The sequence below is a fragment of the Canis lupus genome, chromosome 12, assembly GCF_003254725.2.
Source record: "Canis lupus dingo isolate Sandy chromosome 12, ASM325472v2, whole genome shotgun sequence".
In the NCBI taxonomy this organism is placed as follows: Eukaryota; Metazoa; Chordata; class Mammalia; order Carnivora; family Canidae; genus Canis; species Canis lupus.
In genome coordinates this window covers 54098233-54115828 of record NC_064254.1, presented here as the reverse complement: position 1 = coordinate 54115828, position 17596 = coordinate 54098233, and the positions used below count along the sequence as shown (strand labels likewise).

Genomic DNA, 17596 nt, shown 5'->3' with positions numbered 1-17596 from the left:
ATGCATAAAATTTATATTCATTATTCACTAAACATTTCAGATTTATAAATGCATTTATAATAATTGCATTTGCTTTTATAATGTCCTTATGCAATATGTAGGAGATAAACTAATCAACAGTGTTGCCCTGCTCTGGTCACCACTGCAATCTCTTCTGCCAATATGTTAGTATTCTGATGACCTTGCTACTATTTACACTCTGACCACTCCAAACCATAATTACTAACATATTTACTAGGGTTAAGTTGGAGGCATTGATATAGTAAATACTGGATTTTAAACTGATTTTTTCTTACAGAAATAGGCAGGAATTCCATTCCTTTAAGTTAAAATGTTTTTAAGTATTTATTTAATTATAGCAATTAAGGTAAGCTAATGTTACTAGGTAAGTCAGTAAACACAGTCACATAAATCCAAAGTTGTTCTAGTATTTTCTAAAGTCTGGCTATAACTATTAATCTGTGATAATGGCTAAAATTTAGCACATGCTGCCCTATTGACTAATGGTTTGTCTCATGAACTCACAGCCGACTTGAGAAGTAGTTTCAGTAATTGCCATTCCCACTTTACAGATGGGGAAGCTAGCATTCAGACATGTAAAAATCATCTATTTGGGATCCCTGGGTGGCGCAGCGGTTTAGCGCCTGCCTTTGGCCCAGGGCGCGATCCTGGAGACCCGGGATCGAATCCCACGTCAGGCTCCCGGTGCATGGAGCCTGCTTCTCCCTCTGCCTGTGTCTCTGCCTGTGTCTCTGCCTCTCTCTCTGTGTGTGGCTATCATAAATAAATAAAAATTTTTTAAAAAAATCATCTATTTTATTGATACAGCTAAAAGGTAGGGGGACCAGGATTAAAGTCTTGGCTGACTTTGGCCTCCTGATTTCTGTGCAGGCAACATCTACACCACACCATCATGAAAGCCTAGCATCAGCAGGTGATAGAACAAAGGGTGAAGGTGGGGGAGCAGTTTCACAATATGTACTTTGTTTTCAATAACAACTTGTTTTAAAATGTTTCCTGATTTTCATAAATATATAATCATAAGCATCGTCATATGGTGGTTAGGAGTTCAGATCTAGCAGTAGACTCTCTGAATTCCAATCCTGGCTTGACAAGTCACCTTCTTAACTATGTTAATTCATATCTCTGTGTCTCAGTTTCCTCCTCTGTAAGAGTACTTATCTCGAGGGTTGTTATAAGGATTAAGTGAACAACTCACATCAAGTACTTAGTCAGTCCTTGGTACAGGGTAAGTTAGTCCCAAGGCTATTATTATCACAAGTCATATTGTAACATTAAACTGGCACTGATACAAAATGGCCAGAATATACTGTTACATGGTCATTGCTGCAGTAGACCTAACAGGTTTGTATCTATATGTCTATACCCATATCTATCTATATGTAACTTTCTATACAGAAGTAGAAGTCTTAAAGAAATTGGATTATTTTTTTAAAAATCTGTAGTCACAGATCCTTGTACACAGAGTGGACATACAATATTTTTCTAAGAAGGTTCAAAGGAAGAAATTTGAAGGTAGAATCACAGGAATTTAAGCCTGATACTTATACTTTCTAGAATCAATGAATATTTGAATGGGAAGGACATGCAGCAAAATGACAAATATAATGACAAAATTCAATGTATAGAAATTTCAGATAAACTTTTTTTAAAAATATGCACTTATATTGAATGTAGGTTGTGATCGTTGTTCAGAGCTGTTGCATAATAATCTGAATCTATTCCTATCTCTTTTAAATGGCATTTTTATTTTAAACGGAGTTTGTGAATAAGCATGCTTTGCCTATGTGGCCTCTGTCTATTATCTATCAAATTGAGGGGTGTGAAGTGCACAATAACAAAGTAAAAATAATTATTTGCAGGCTTGCTTCTTTCCAGAATATAAACATTCACAGCTATTCATGCTTACTTCCTTTTCATAAAGGATCATTGCACATTTATAAAAATGTTCTGATCATGTTTCTATTTAGAACAAAACCAGAGAATAAAGCTTTATGTAGTAGAAAGCAGTTCCTGGTGGCAATAATCTAGATCTATTTTCCCCCTGACATGAAACATCAAAACACTCTTGGATTAGATTTAAATCTCTAGGCTTTACTGATGATGAGCCTATTTTCCTCTTGATAATTGACAAAACTCCTAAAAGGATCAGAATTCAGGAGTGGAATCTTTAACTAGTCACAAGGTACAATTGTTGAATAAAGAGCATGTTCCATGTTCAAACTTCTTTATCAAAACCAGCATATCTGACTTATTGTAATAATCACAAATTTTCCCTTACTGTCTTGGTATATACTTGGGTTTTTTTATACTATATAACTGAATAGTTCTATTTTTCAAAGAAGCTTCTGGCTATTTACATATTATTTAATTGCATGCAATACTTATTTTCTCTTCATATTTTACAGGTCATTCAGATCATTCTCTGAGCTTATCTTAAAGGTTTAAGTAAGAAAAATCAACACATGATTGATTAAGTTATAAAATAATGGGGTGCTTAAAATATAGTCCAAAAGTCTGAGTCTAACCTCTTCATCAAAATTTAATTTGAAAGTCTGAGTTAAGGAAAAAAATCTCAGAGGCTTCCATATATCTTTCTTTATGTCTAGGGGGAATTGGAGCTGCTTTCCTTCACCTGGTGCTTCACAGTTTCATACTGCATCCATACACACTGTCCTCATATAAATCCTTCTGCTGAGATAGTATGACTAAGGACCAGCTGGGCTATACCTGGTCTGTAGGCAAAATGGACTGGGTTGGCAGAATGATGTCACTGAAGTCCAGTGGGCAGCTAGCTGTCCTATTCAGGGGTGGTCTTGCTCAGGCCCCTGAATATAAAATGATTCTAGGCTGCAGCTCTTCCTTCAAAGAAAAGATGCAGGTGCTTCGGGTCATTAGGAAACCAAGGTAGGGTCTGAAAGTAAAGTAGGAATCAAGCTTCATTCCAAAGGCTTAGTTCCTCCTTGGAGCAAGAACACACTACAAGCATTCAGACTGAGGCTTCTCGGAGATCCACTTCCATGTGCATGTCTTAGGTCGCTCATAGCTCTAAACTGACCATGTCAGTGTCCATCATGTCAGAAGTCCAAGCTTGTCCTCTGTCCTCTGACCCAACATGCTTTTCAACATTAACCTTGGCATGAGAAAAACTGGTTTCTTTTCACTACCTTAGCACTCTGCTGTTTCCAGCTTCTTGTCCTCGCTTCCACATCTTCACTTTGGCTAGAATTCCATTCCCTAGGCCCTAATGCTCTTCACAGTGTCAAACCCACATCTAGAGAAACCTTATGTGCCCTTACAAGAAGTAATATTCCTCTGTCCTGAATAAATACAGCTCAGTGGATATTTATACACATAATTACAATACCCTATTTAAAAGCAAACTAAATCTTGAAAATGTTATTTATGCATCCACAGAATGTAGTGAATGCAGTATGTATGTAAAAAAGAGAGCCTTTACTATCAGAGTTAAGATACCAGAGTAGTAGGGCAACTCTATGCTTGTCTTGTCCCTTGAAAACAGCTGATAAATATCAAATCATTTTGAACACCCAAGAAATAGATCTGAGGACTGAGAGAACAAACTAAACGATGAGAGGGAGAAAAAAAGGCCACATTGTAGAAGGTAGGAAGTGCAGAGATGTGATTTTGGGGGGAAAGAATCAGGGGTGCTGCAGAGAGGAGAGAGCCCTGATCACAGAGGAGAGCAAGAGAGAGAGAGAAGGAGGAAGAGAGAGAAAGTGAGCAGCATGCAGGGGATTGCACAAGAAAAAGACTTTCCCAAAATCATTGACTGGGAAAATGAGAGGGGCTAATTATCACAAGGTTTTATAAGCAGCAGAGCTCAAAGTCTGAAGTATTAGGAGTCCTCAGCATCACCAGAGTGGAGCCTGGCAGGCATAGTGGTGCTCCTTGGAGAAGGCAGGCAGAGGCCTGAGGGTGGACATGCGATCTGAGGATCCCTGGGGTTTCACTGGAAGAGACAGTTTCTCTTTTTGGAGTGCATTTGGGAGAGGTAGCACTGCCTCTCAGAGGACAAAAATGCCAGCAGCTGCCATTGAGCTGTCTCATTCATTAGCATAGGAGCAGAGACACCTGCTGAAAGCAGCTAACCTAGACACTGGCTTTTTGTTGTGCTTTGCCATAGACTCCAATCCCTTGCTTGTTCTTGGGACTTCCCTTCTGGGACAAACTGGCACCAGCCATAGTATGGTGAGACTATCCCCAGAGGATCAGTGTAGGTCCATGCCAGGCTGCATGCCTAAAATTTGGAGTTTTGAAACCCAGTCAGACTTCCTGAGATTAAACACAGGACCACTGCACTGTCAGGTGGGCAGATGGTTAAGACACAGACAGGGTAAAGGCAGGAATCTGAGGGATGCATACAACACATGAGGGAAGATTGTTCACTCCGTTGTAAAGGCTTGCTGAATACCGGTGGGTAAAAACTCCCCTCTACAGGGACAAGAGGGCAGGTTGTTGCTATTTTCCCCCCTCTGCTCATCAGCACAGCTGGACTTTAGAGAGCAGCACAGTGCCCACAGCAGAGGCTTGAGCCACTTACACCAAGCCCCACCCCCTGCACTGTGCAGGTGCTTTTTTCCTAGGACAAGTGTGCCTGAGACTCAGGGCAGCAGCAGGCCCCTCTCCCAGAAGACCAACACAAACCCACACCTGCACAAAGTCTACTGACCATAGAGTGCTACAAAGCTTCAGCTCTAGTGGAAATAAGATCTAGTATCTTTGAACAAGCAGACCAAAACACACCTAGTTAAAACTCACTACACAGTGGACAAGGTCAAAACTCCACTGTAGGCAAGGAGAAACTCTGAAGAGGACTGACCTAGAGAAAGAGTAGCCAAAAACACAACAGCAGAGTGAGCACAGCATACACTGGAAACATTTCCTGAAGTGTAGGCCCTGGACAGTATTTGACCTCTTCTTCTACCTCTTCCACTGCCATTACTATCAGGAGCAGGAAATATAACAGGATTTCCTTACATACAGAAGACAGAGGCCTAGACAAAATGCCAAGATGGAGGAATTTCATTCAAAAAGAAAGAACAAAGACAGGTCATGGCCAGGGATCTAATTGGAACAGATATAAGTAAAATGCCTGGGCTAGAATTTAAAACAAGCGTAAGGACACTAGCTGGGCTCGAAAAATGCATAGAGGACATCAGAGAGTCCCTTACTGCAGAGATAAAAGGCCTAAAAACTAGTCAGGCTGAAATAAAACATGCTATATCCGAGATACAAAACTGACTGGTGTAATGACCACACGAGTGGAAGGCGCATAGGAACAAATAAGGGATAGAGAAGATAAAATTATGGAAAATAATGAAGCTGAAAAGAGAGGGAAAGAAAAATATTTGAAGGTAGACTTAGGGAAATCATGAAGGTAGACTTAGGGAAAACTTAGCAACTCTCTAAAGTATAATAATTCATAGGAGTCGTAGAAGAAGAAAAGAGGGAAAAGGGGGAAGAAGGTTTATTTGAGCAAATTATAGCTGAAAACTTCCATAATCTGGGGAAGCAAACAGATACCTAAATCCAGGTAGCACAGAGAACTTCCATCAAAATCAATAAAAGCACGGCAATACTTACTACATATCATATAAAATTTGCAAATACAGAGATAAGGAAAAGATCCTGAAAGCAGCAAGGGGAAATAAATCTCGAACTTACAAGGGAAGACAAATAATGTTAGCAGCAGATCTATCCACAGAAACTTGGCAGAACAGAGGAGAGTGACATGATATATTCAATGTGCCCAAATGGGAAAAATTTGCAGCCTAAAGAATACATTATCCAGTAAGGCTGTCATTCAGAATAGAAGGGGAGATAAAGAGCTTCCCAGACAAACAAAAACTAAAGTAGTTCATGACAACTAAACCAGCCCTGAAAGAAATATTAAAGGAGAATCTGTGAGTGGGAAAGAAAGACCAAAAGTGACAAAGACTAGAAAAGGACAGAGAAAATCTACAGAAATGACAAAATAAGTAATAAAACAGCATTTATTTCATATCTATCAATAATTACTCTGAATGTAAATGGACTAAATGCTCCAATCAAAAGGCATAGAGTGTCAAATGGATTAGAAAACAAAACAAAACAAAACAAAACAAGACCCATCTTTATGCTGCCTACAAGAGACTCCTTTTAGACCTACAGATACCTACAGATTGAATGTGAGGTGATAGAGAACTATTTATCATGCTAGTGGACATCAAAAACAGAGTTGCCATACTTATATCAGACAAACTATATTTTAAACCAAAGACTGGGGATCCCTGGGTGGCGCAGCGGTTTGGCGCCTGCCTTTGGTCCAGGGCGCAATCCTGGAGACCCGGGATCGAATACCACATCGGGCTCCCGGTGCATGAGGCCTGCTTCTCCCTCTGCCTGAGTCTCTGCCTCTCTCTCTCTCTCTCTCTCTCTCTCTCTCTCTTTGGCTATCATAAATTTAAAAAAATAAATAAATAAAAAAATAAAAATAAATAAAATAAACCAAAGACTGTAACAAGAAATGAAGAAGGGCACTATATCATAATAAAGGGGTTTATTCAAGAAGATCTAACAATTATAAATATTTATGCCCCCAAGTTGGGAACAACCAAACATAAATCAATTAATAACAAACTTAAAGAAACACATTGATAATAATACAATAGTAGGAGAACCTAACACCTACTTACTTCAATGGACGGATCATCTAAGCAGAAAATCAACAAGGAAACAATGGCTTTGAATGACACATTAGACTGGATGGACTTAACAGATATCTTCAGAAGATTTCATCTAAAAGCAGTAGAACACACATTCTTTTTGAGTGCATATGGAACATTCTCAGGATAGATCACATAAAGGTCACAAATCAGGCTTCAACAAATACAAAAAGACTGAGATGATACCATGCATAGTTTCCAAACTCAATGCTATGAAACTTGAAATTAACCACAAGAAAAAAATTAGAAAGATCACAAATACAGGGAGGTTAAAGAATATCCTACGAAGGAATGAATGGGTTAACGAGGAAATTAAAGAAAAGTAAAAAAAATACATATAACCAAATGAAAATGGAAACATGCCAATCTAAAACCTTTGGAATGCAGCAAAAGCAGTCATAAGAGGAGAGAGTACAGCAATACAGGCCTACCTCAAGGAGCAACAAGAGTTTCAAATACACAACATAACCTTACACCTAAAGGATCTAGAGAAGGAACAGCAAATAAAGGCTAAAGCCAGTAGAAGAAGGGAAATAATAAAGATTAGTACAGAAATAAATGCTACGGAAACAAATAGAAAAACCCAGTAGAACAGATCAATGAAACTAGAAGTTGGTTCTTTGAAAGAATTAATAAAATTGACAAACACCTAGCCAGGCTTTTCAAAAAGAAAAGAGAAAGGAACCAAATAAATAAAACCATGAATGAAAAAGGAGAGATCACAACCAACACCACAGAAATACAAGCAAATACAAAGAATTACATGAAAAAATTCATACAATATTATGAAAAAAATATGCTAACTAATTAGGTAATCTGGAAGAAATGGATAAATTCCTAGAAACATATAAACTACCAAAAATGAAACAGAAAGAAATAGAAAATTTGAACAGACCCATAAGCAACAAAGAATTTAATCAGTAACCAAAAATCTCCCAACAAACAGAAGTCCAGGGCCAGTTAGCTTCTAGTGGAATTCTACCAAACATTTAAAGAAGAGTTAATATTTGTTATTTTCAAACAGTTCTAAAAAATAGAAATGGAAGGATAACTTCCAAACTCATTCTATGAGGCCAGCATTACCTTGATTCCAAAACCAGAAAATGACCTCACTAAAAGGGGGAATTACAGGCTAATATCCCTGATCAACATGGATGCAAAAATTCTCAACAAGATACACATAAATTGAATCCAACAGTGCATTAAAAGAATTATTCACCACAATCAAGCGAGATTTATTCTGGGCTGCAAGGGTGATTCAATACTTCCAAATCAATCAATTACAACATATTAATAAAAGAAAGGATAAAACCATATGATCCTCTCAATACATGCAAAAAAAAAAAAATTGACAAAGTACAGCATTCATTCTTGATAAAACCCCCAACAAAGTAGAAATTGAGGATATACAGCGGTTTAGTGCCACCTTCAGCCTAGGGCCTGATCCTGGTGACCCGGGATCGAGTCTTATGTCGGGCTCCCTGCGTGGAGCCTGCTTCTCCCTCTGCCTGTGTCTCTGCCCCTCTCTCTCTCTCTCTCTCTCTCTCAATCTCTCTCTCTCTCATGAATAAATAAATAAAATCTTTAAAAAAAAAAAAAAAGGAAAGAAAGACTCACAGCTAATATCCTCAATGGGGAAAACTGAGAGCTTTTACTCTGAGGTCAGGAACAAGACATGGGTATCCACTTTCACCATTGTTATTTAAGATAGTACTAGAAGTCCTAACCCCAGCCATCAGACAACAAGAAGAAATAAAGGCATCCAGACTGGCAAGGAAGAAGTCATACTTTCATTGTTCACAGATGACATGATATGTAGAAAACTCGAAAGACTCCACCAAAAAATTGCTAGAATTAATACATAAATTTCTCAAAGTTACAGGATACAAAATCAATATACAGAAATATGTTGCATTTCTATATACCCATAATGAAACAGCATAAAGAGAAATCAAGGAATCAATCCCATTTACAGTTACACCAAAACCCATTAGATACCTAGGAATAAGCCTAACCAAAGAGTTAAAAGATCCATACTCTGAAAACTTTAGGACACTTAGGAAAGAAATCGAAGAGGATGCAACAAGATGGAAAAACATTCTATGCCCATGGATTGGTAGAACAAATGTGAAAAAAATCTATACTACACAAAGTAATCTACGCAATTAATTTAATAGAGATTGCTCTATCAAAATACCACTAGCATTTTTCACAGAATTAGGACAAATAATCCTAAAAGTTATATGGAATCACAAAAGACCCTGAATAGCCAAAGCAATATTAAAAAGGAAAAGCAAAAAAAAAAAAAAAAAAAAAAAAAAAAGGAAAAGCAAAGCTGGAGGCATCATAATTCCAGACTTCACACTATATTACAAAGCTTTAGTCATCAAGACAGTATGGTACTGGCACAAAAACAGATACGTAGATCAAGGGAACAGAAGAGAAAGCCCAGAAATGGACCCACAACTACATGGTCAACTAATTTTCAACAAAGCAAGAAAGAATATACAATGGAAAAAAAAAGACAGTCTCTTCAACTAATGGCATTAAGAAAACTGGACAACAGCATGCAGAAGAATAAAACTGAACCACTTTCTTACAACATACACAAAAACAAATTCAAAATGGATGAAAGACCTAAATGTGAGACAGAAAACCATCAAAATCCTAGAGGAGAACACAGGCAGCAACCTCTTTGACATCAGTAATAGCAACTTCTTATTAGACACATCTCCAGAGGTAAGGGAAACAAAAACAAAATGAACATTGGAACTTCATGAAGATAAAAAGCTTTTGTACAGCAAAAGAAACTATCAACCAAACCAAAAGACAATCAACAGAATGGGAGAAGGTATTTGCAAATGACATATCAGACAATGAGATACCACCGCACACCTGTCAGAATGGCTAAAATTAAACACTTGGGAAACGACAGATGTTGGCAAAGGTGTGGAAAAAGGGGAACTCTTTCACTGTTGGTGGGAATGCATACTGGTGCAGCCGTTCTGGAAAACAGTACGGAGTTGCCTCAAAAAGTTAAAAATAGAACAAAGATCCAGCAATTGCACTAAGGATTTACTCAAGGAATATAAAAAAAAAAAAAAATCTCTATTTGAAGGGGCACACACATGTATACATATACCACACACAGACACACACACACACACACACACACACTGGAATATTACTCAGCCATCAATAAGAATCAAATCTTGCCATTTGTGGATGGAGCTAGAGTGTATTATATTAAGCAAAAGTCAGTCAGAGAAAGACAAAATCATTGATTCCACTCATAGTGAAATTTAAGAAATCAAACAGATGAATAGGGAAAGGGGAAAAAAGAGAGGAAAGCAAACCACTCTATAGTTAAAGAGACTCTTAAATATAAGGAACAAACTGTGTGCCAATTGCTGGAGGTCAGGGTGGTGGTGGATAGGTTAAACAGGTGATGGGTATTAAGAAGGGTATGTGCTGTGTTGAACACTGGATTTTATATGTAAACAATGAATCACTAATTTCTACTCCTGAAACCAATATTACACTGTATGTTAACCACCTAGAATTTTAATAAAAACTTGAAACAAAAAAAAAAACTTGAAACAAAAATAAAAATAAATTAATTAATTAATTAAATGGCACAATAAATGTTTTAGAAGACTCAAAAAATAGTATACAGTTTTAAGTTCAATTCCAGATATTATTACTTACTAGCAACATAATCTTAAGTAAATCTTAAAACCTTTGGGATCCCTGGGTGGCGCAGTGGTTTGGCGCCTGCCTTTGGCCCAGGGCGCGATCCTGGAGACCCGGGATCGAATCCCACGTCGGGCTCCCGGTGCATGGAGCCTGCTTCTCCCTCTGCCTGCGTCTCTGCCTCTCTCTCTCTCTCTCTCTGTGACTATCATAAATAAATAAAAAAAAAAAATTAAAAAAAAAAAATCTTAAAACCTTTATTGAAAATTATTTTCTTTTAAAATTTTGAATTATAACACCTATCTTGCAGGGTTGTTGAATGAATAATGTATGATGATATTAGTTTTATATATATATATATATATATATATATATATATATATATATATATAAATGTCTAGTACCTAGAACAGAGTCTTTCCATTTTTTCTATTCCAATTCTTTCCTTACTTTTCTCCAAATTAAATTATTACTTTCACAATTGGCTGAGAGCTATCAAGTAAAATATTTTAACTGCTCTCGTCAGCTGTAAACAATTGCCTGAAACCATGTTAATCCCTTGTAAAAAGCATCCAATTTTAGTCCTACTTATGAGAGTGAAAGCACTGGCCATACCTTTCAAGAAGAAAAATGAAGTTGATTTTCCCACTGGTGCTTTTTGATTTTTAAATTGACAGATTTCAGATTGACTTTGATTTACTCATGACTTCAGGTCTTATAACTCAAATGTAAGTCGCAGAAATTTAGTGACAGCTTTGAGGGAAACACATAGAAACTGTGTTTGGGTTTGCTTATAAAGTACCTGATAGGAAGTAAACCTTCAGGCACTCGTTCTAAGCTATATATGAACTGAGATGGTGTCTGTCCTTCATGACATAATGAGTTTATAGAATATCTTGAATTTGTTTTCTAAGTCTGTGTAGCTTAAATAATGACCACACTTACAGTTGCATGGCACAAAATATATTGTTTCTCTAGGAGTTTGGTTTTACTTTAGGGAAGACTCAATTACTGAAAAATAAATTATATTACTATGTAAGTATGATAAATGTCTAACTGAAATACCTTAGGGAACTGTTTTCAAGTGGTCCTACACAACACATTGGTGAGAAAATGTCAAATGGCCTGTGTTCATGTCCTTTTTCCCCTTACCGCTATTAGCTCGAAAGAATAATGTCTAAATGAAAGAAAGACTGGAGTTCTCAAGAGCAATGAGGAAATCTGATGTGAAATGTTTAAGCTAAAGTTAAACTTAGGCAAAGCCATTTTAACTAAATGCTCCAATAAACACTGCTTTCTTTTACCAATAACCCAATCATAAATATTTATTTATTCCAAATCAAATCAAATTAGTTACTGGGTACTCTTCATCAATGTCTATTTTACTATTTTTTAAAGACTTTATTTATTTATTCACAAGAGACAGAGAGAGAGAGACAGACAGACAGACAGACACAGAGACATAGGCAGAGGGAAAAGCAGGCTTCTCGAGAGGAGCCCCATGTGGGACTCCATCCTGGGACTCCAGGACCACATGAGAGCGGAAGGCAATCACTCAACCACTGAGCCACTCAGGCATCCCTATTTTCTATTAATTTTGAAGCAAGTATTTGCATAATCATAGAGTCTCCTCACCAGGTTACGCTAGGGGCCATGAGATGTGAATAGCAATATAATGGTAATCAGGAAGAAAGGGGAAAACATAAAAATATAATGCAGAGGGATTCTGGCTGGTATTCCCCTGCTTTATATTTGCTTCTATACCTAAATCTAGATAAGTTGTCCTATAATAAAATGTTCCCTATAATAAGGTGTTGGAGATGAGGAAGCCTCATTCAAGCAACATACATTACTGCTTAATTTATCATAGGCATTATGCATACAAACGTGAATATGTGTCCCTGCTTTTATGTTCTAGTGAGGAAGGCAGATGTGTAAACACATTATTACAATTCAACTGTTTACAGTCTAGTAGGAAGTAGGAGTCTAGTATTGTTGAGGCATCTTAAAAAGCGAGAGGAAATTCTTAAAAATCAAGGGGAACTCAGCCTAGCATGAAACACTATAATTTGTAAATGTGCAACTCTAATGGGTAAATTCACATAGTAACAGTTAAATAGAAAATAAAAGTGATACAAGTTTCTCTTCCCTAACAAACTTAGCTTGAGTTTTCTGTTTCTGCCTAAGTAGATCCAACTCTTTTATTCTCAGTTGCATTTTTTTTACTTAGTTCAAATATGAAAGGAGATAAAATCTATAAATTAACTTGATATTCCAAAATTAGGGTTAAATGATTAACTATAAACTGACCCTTATTCTCTGGCAAAGCATTGAGCCAGGTACTAGATTGTAAAGAAATATGTGATAGACCAGCCAGCCCTAGCCTAAAAGAGTTTAGTTATTCTAAATTTTGATGTAATGTTACAATGGTTATTTATTATAGAAAATTAAAGAAATGTGAAAGCACATCAGCTTATACAGCTTATCAAAAAAATTCAAAGGAAAACAGCAAACTTTTTGGGCTATTATGGACATCTGAGCATGTAACTAGATTTCTTAATTTGCTGGCATGGTGGTACCATGTCTGCCTCCTTTGAAATTACCTATGATTTACTGGAAACAAAATACTTCTCACATCATCCTCAAAAAAGAATAATATTATATGCCTTGTGTTTTTTAAATGGAATATATTTCTAAAATAAAGTCTCTATACAGAGTTTTATTAGGATATAATACTTCATTTGAATTTCCAAGTTATATTTTTATTTAACTAATAGATTGTTATTAGTATATTATACTAATCTACTGTTATTCAAATATACTGTTTCTGGATTAAAGAATCATCTGATAGACTAGTTTCCTTCCTTTTAAAAGCAATGTGTATGACTATACTGAATATCTGCATTTCTTCAAAGAAAGCAAATTCTACCCAAATGCTGTACATAAACAAGTGAAATAAAGACCCCTAATTATTTAAAATAAAAGTTTAAGCAAAAATATGTGAGTGCCCATGAAATAAGTCCAATATGCTATCATTTAATTGGGCCAAAATAAATTTCAAAATAAAAGCATAAACAGAACAAAGAGAATTGTTTTTGTCTTGACACAAGCTATGCTTCATCAAAATATATAATTGCTTTATGTTTTTATTCATAAGTACCATAACATTGAATTATATACAGCAAAAGTCATTACAAATAAACGAACTAAACAAAACCACATTAGAGAGGAAGATCAGTCACACTTTCTTTAGAATTTGACAATTATATTGGCAACACTATAAATTAGGATACAGAGGAAATATATAAATGGTAAACAACAATATTGATTTTATGTCCATGGTTATGTGACAGAGAGAAAGAGACAGAGGTGGAGATAGAAAGAGAAGGACAAAGAGAGATTATGAATTATATATATATAAAGAGATGGAGGAGACGGGGGAGAGAAGGGAGAGGAGGTGGTCACTGATCTGATTCAGAGATATCTTCAATTTTCTTGAAAGATTAAATTTTTAAAAGATAATTTAAAAACTTATAGTGAAAAACAATGGGGAAATAGGCTGTAGAATCTGTAGAATTTGTGGGAAAATATTTCTTTACAGTTCTGGATCAAATTTATCTAAATCTAAAAAAAAAAAAAAAACAGGAAACACTATTTGAACTATATCTGTTGCTAAAATGAAACAAATATAAATTCTCTAAATAAAGTCTCCAAAATATTGATAGTTTTGGGAGTCAGAGTCCAGTCAGTGAAACAAAATTCCTGGTGGGTAGTTCAGGTAAGAGGTATTCACCTGGCAGCTATTTACCAATTGAAACATTTTAAAAGCTCAGAATATGGTGAGGCAACTCAAATGGAAGATTTAGTGTTATCAGAATTTGGGTCCATGCAAGGGGCTGGAACAGTGGGAAATGGGACCACAGAAAGGAGTTAACCTGGTGGAAGCTGGAGCTAAGGAGGAAGCAGGGCCACTGCTGGCTACCCTGCCCCCATGAGTCAAGAAAAAGAAGAAAGAAATAACCTGTTTTCTCCTTCTTATTTAGTAATCTCCTACCATTTCCTTTCATTTGCCAACTCTAGCCAGCATCGAAGTAGTGAATGAAACTGGGACAGCTTTTTTGCTGGGTTAGTCCCCTCTGATACGGAGCAGAGTAGGACATAGTGGTAGGACATAGGTCTTGTAAGCCAGCAGGAAATGAACATACAGTGTTATCTATTTATAGGAGAAGTTTATAAGTCCAATTTCACTTTTTCTTTATTGTACTGAGAAATGGATAATGTGCATGTTTTTAAATATTAAACAAAATAATTGAAAACCTATAACACCATCAAGTATTAAGGGAAAATTTTTTCTATTTTGGAAAAAAACTCTCTATGTATAAAACCACAATAGTGTGTTATGTTGAACCAGCAAGATTTATGACATAATCTGAACACAACTGTATCTCCTGACCCTTCCTTTAGACTTTATTCAGCTGAGTTAAGTTTACCCACGATGAAGACTGAGATAGATATCACGGCTTTTCTTCTCATCCCTGGTTAACTGAGAATTCTACATTTACTTTAAATTAAAAAAACAAAACTCAACACGAAACAAATAAAACTCAATTTAGGAATTAGGATACCCAAACCTATATAATAATCAAAACTTCAAATTTGGCCTAGAATTAATTCTCCTATACTCTCACAGCCCAGACCTGCTTTAGGCTGGAAAGTGCCCTTGAGGCCTTGTCCTTCTGCTCATTCCTTCTCCCACATCACTTCCAGTTCTGTTGGCTGGCTGTCTCCTCAGTCCCCAAAAAGGCAGAAGGAGATGGAAAAAGTCACCTGGGTAGTTTTGACTTGGCTGGTGATTTCCTGCCTCTCGCTAGGGAAGTTGTTTCTTCTCTTTCATTAGCTATTCTATTTCCTTAAGTCATCCATATCTCCTTCAGTTCTCCTGACCCAGACAAGTGCTTTTCTACTCCCAGTCTATATATGTATTAATCTTTTCTCAGCCTCTGGGCAAATGAAGGCAACTTCAGCCTCCTTTGGCTGGGGGCTTCTCACTAACCAGCATCCATTAGATAATGCCTTAGATGACCTGAAATAAGTCCTTTCAGTTTTTCCACTGATGCCCATGGGGAAACCTGGAAATACATGGCAATCCCAAATCCTAGGGAAATTGTGCAAAATTTCTAACTGTAACATCAGGTAACTAAAGAACCATGCTTGGGAATCAGGCAGCATAGCAAGCTCTTAAGAGGAGAACTGAAGTATGTCACTTGGGTTGCAACATTGGAAAGAATGGATTATAATCATTGCTGTATTACCTGGATCATCTAGTTCAAATTCCTAATTCTTGGAGAGAGAGATTCTTATTTGCTAAACTTAAGTCTTTTGATTATCTTTGGCTTTATCTTGTTGGAAAAAGCAAGCATCGGGTAGAAAAATACTTTAGGAACAAGCACTTAAGTTTCCTATCCCACAAAAACTGCACATCATAGGATCTTTGGTCAATGGCAGTGGAAGCCATTTACCAAGTTTCTGCATAAGCCCTATTTGTTAATGTTGCATTAGGCAAGCAAGTCACTGGGACAAATTCAGATGGAAGAGATTCAGAAATAGACTGTCTCTCTCTCTCACTGGCAGAGGAGCTGCAAAACACAAAGCAAGAGGGACGTGAAGAATTTATGACTTTCCTTTGCAATGTGTCACATGAATGTCAAAAAGCCATTTTGTGGTCCATATCCATTCTTTCATTAAAGGTCTCCAATAACTTTTTGTATCAAACACTATTCTGGATATTGGATATTTAATTATAAATCTGGAAAAATACTTATTTTTTTTAAAGATTTTATTTTTAAGTAATCTCTACACCCAATGTAGGGCTTGAAACTACAACCTCAAGATCAAGAATCACCTGCTCTATTGACTGAACCAGTCGGGTATCCCAGAAAAATACTTATTCTTAAGAACCATTTACTCTGAAGGGATAAATACAGACACAAGATGATGACTGGAATATTACGTGCTATGGTAAGAATATGCACAGTGTTATAGCATTGAATACAACATTCAAGGAGTAGTGAACGCTAGCTTTTGGTAGAGGAGTGGACAAAAGTTAGGCCTTCTGGAGAAGAGGACTTAAAGAGTTTAGGTTACAGGAAGATACAACCTATTATTCTACCTCTGAAGTTTCTAGTCAATTTATAAGGTACAAAAAGGAAAAAAAATGGCATAAAGCCTTAAAAAAAAGTAGAGCCATTATGGTTGCAGATGATAAAATTGTATATTTAGAAAACCCAAAAGGAATGACTAATAACTATTAAAATTAGCAATTGAATTTAACAAATTTGTGGACAAAATTTCATTACTCAGAATTCAGTTGAGGTTTTATACTAGCAAGAATTAATTAGAGAATGTCATTTTGATTAGCATTTACAATTGCATCAGAAGATATCAAACACACACCCAGGAGTAAATCTGATGACAGGTATGTAAGTCTTCAACACTAAAACCTGAAAAACGTTAATAAGTACTAATTCTTATAACAATCTTTAATGATACATTAAAAGATGGGGGATAAGGAGGGAGATATTGATTTAATGACTTACCTAGGCTAAAAAAAAATGGCACATAGTTGAGTATTCAATACCAGTTATTTTTTTCTTTTTCTTTTTTTAGGTGTGTCTCTTACTGTGGGGTTTCTCCTGCACAAAACAACTTCTCAGCTTCTGAACTATGAATCATACTGTTTCTCTCCACTCTAGCCTCTCCATCACAGCCCCAGCTGAGATAGTCAAAAATTCTTCTGTGAATTACTGCAATTGCCATCTCATTGGCTTTCCTTTATTATTATTATTTTATTTAAATTTAATTTGCCCACATACAGTATAATACCCAGGGCTCATCTCATCATGTGTCCTCCTCAGTGCCCTTCACCCAGTTACACCATCCCCCCACCCACCTCCCCTTCTGCAACCCTTTGTTTGTTTCCCAGAGTTAGGAGTCTCTTATAGCTTGTCTTCCTCTCTAATTTTTCCCCACTCAGTTTCCCTGCTTTCCCTTATAGTCCCTTTCACTGTTTCTTGTATTCCATATGTGAATGAAACCATATGATAATTGTCTTTTTCTGATTGACTTGGCTTTCGTTCTGATTTCATACATGTCAA

The 17596-nt window shown here is 36.5% G+C and overlaps 1 long non-coding RNA gene across 1 annotated transcript in view; it reads right to left on the bottom strand.

Moving 5' to 3' along the window:
- The window catches only part of LOC125752263 (uncharacterized), a 142206-nt gene that overhangs the window by 20033 nt on the left and 104577 nt on the right, over positions 1-17596 (bottom strand). The gene's annotated exons all lie outside the window — the stretch shown is intronic.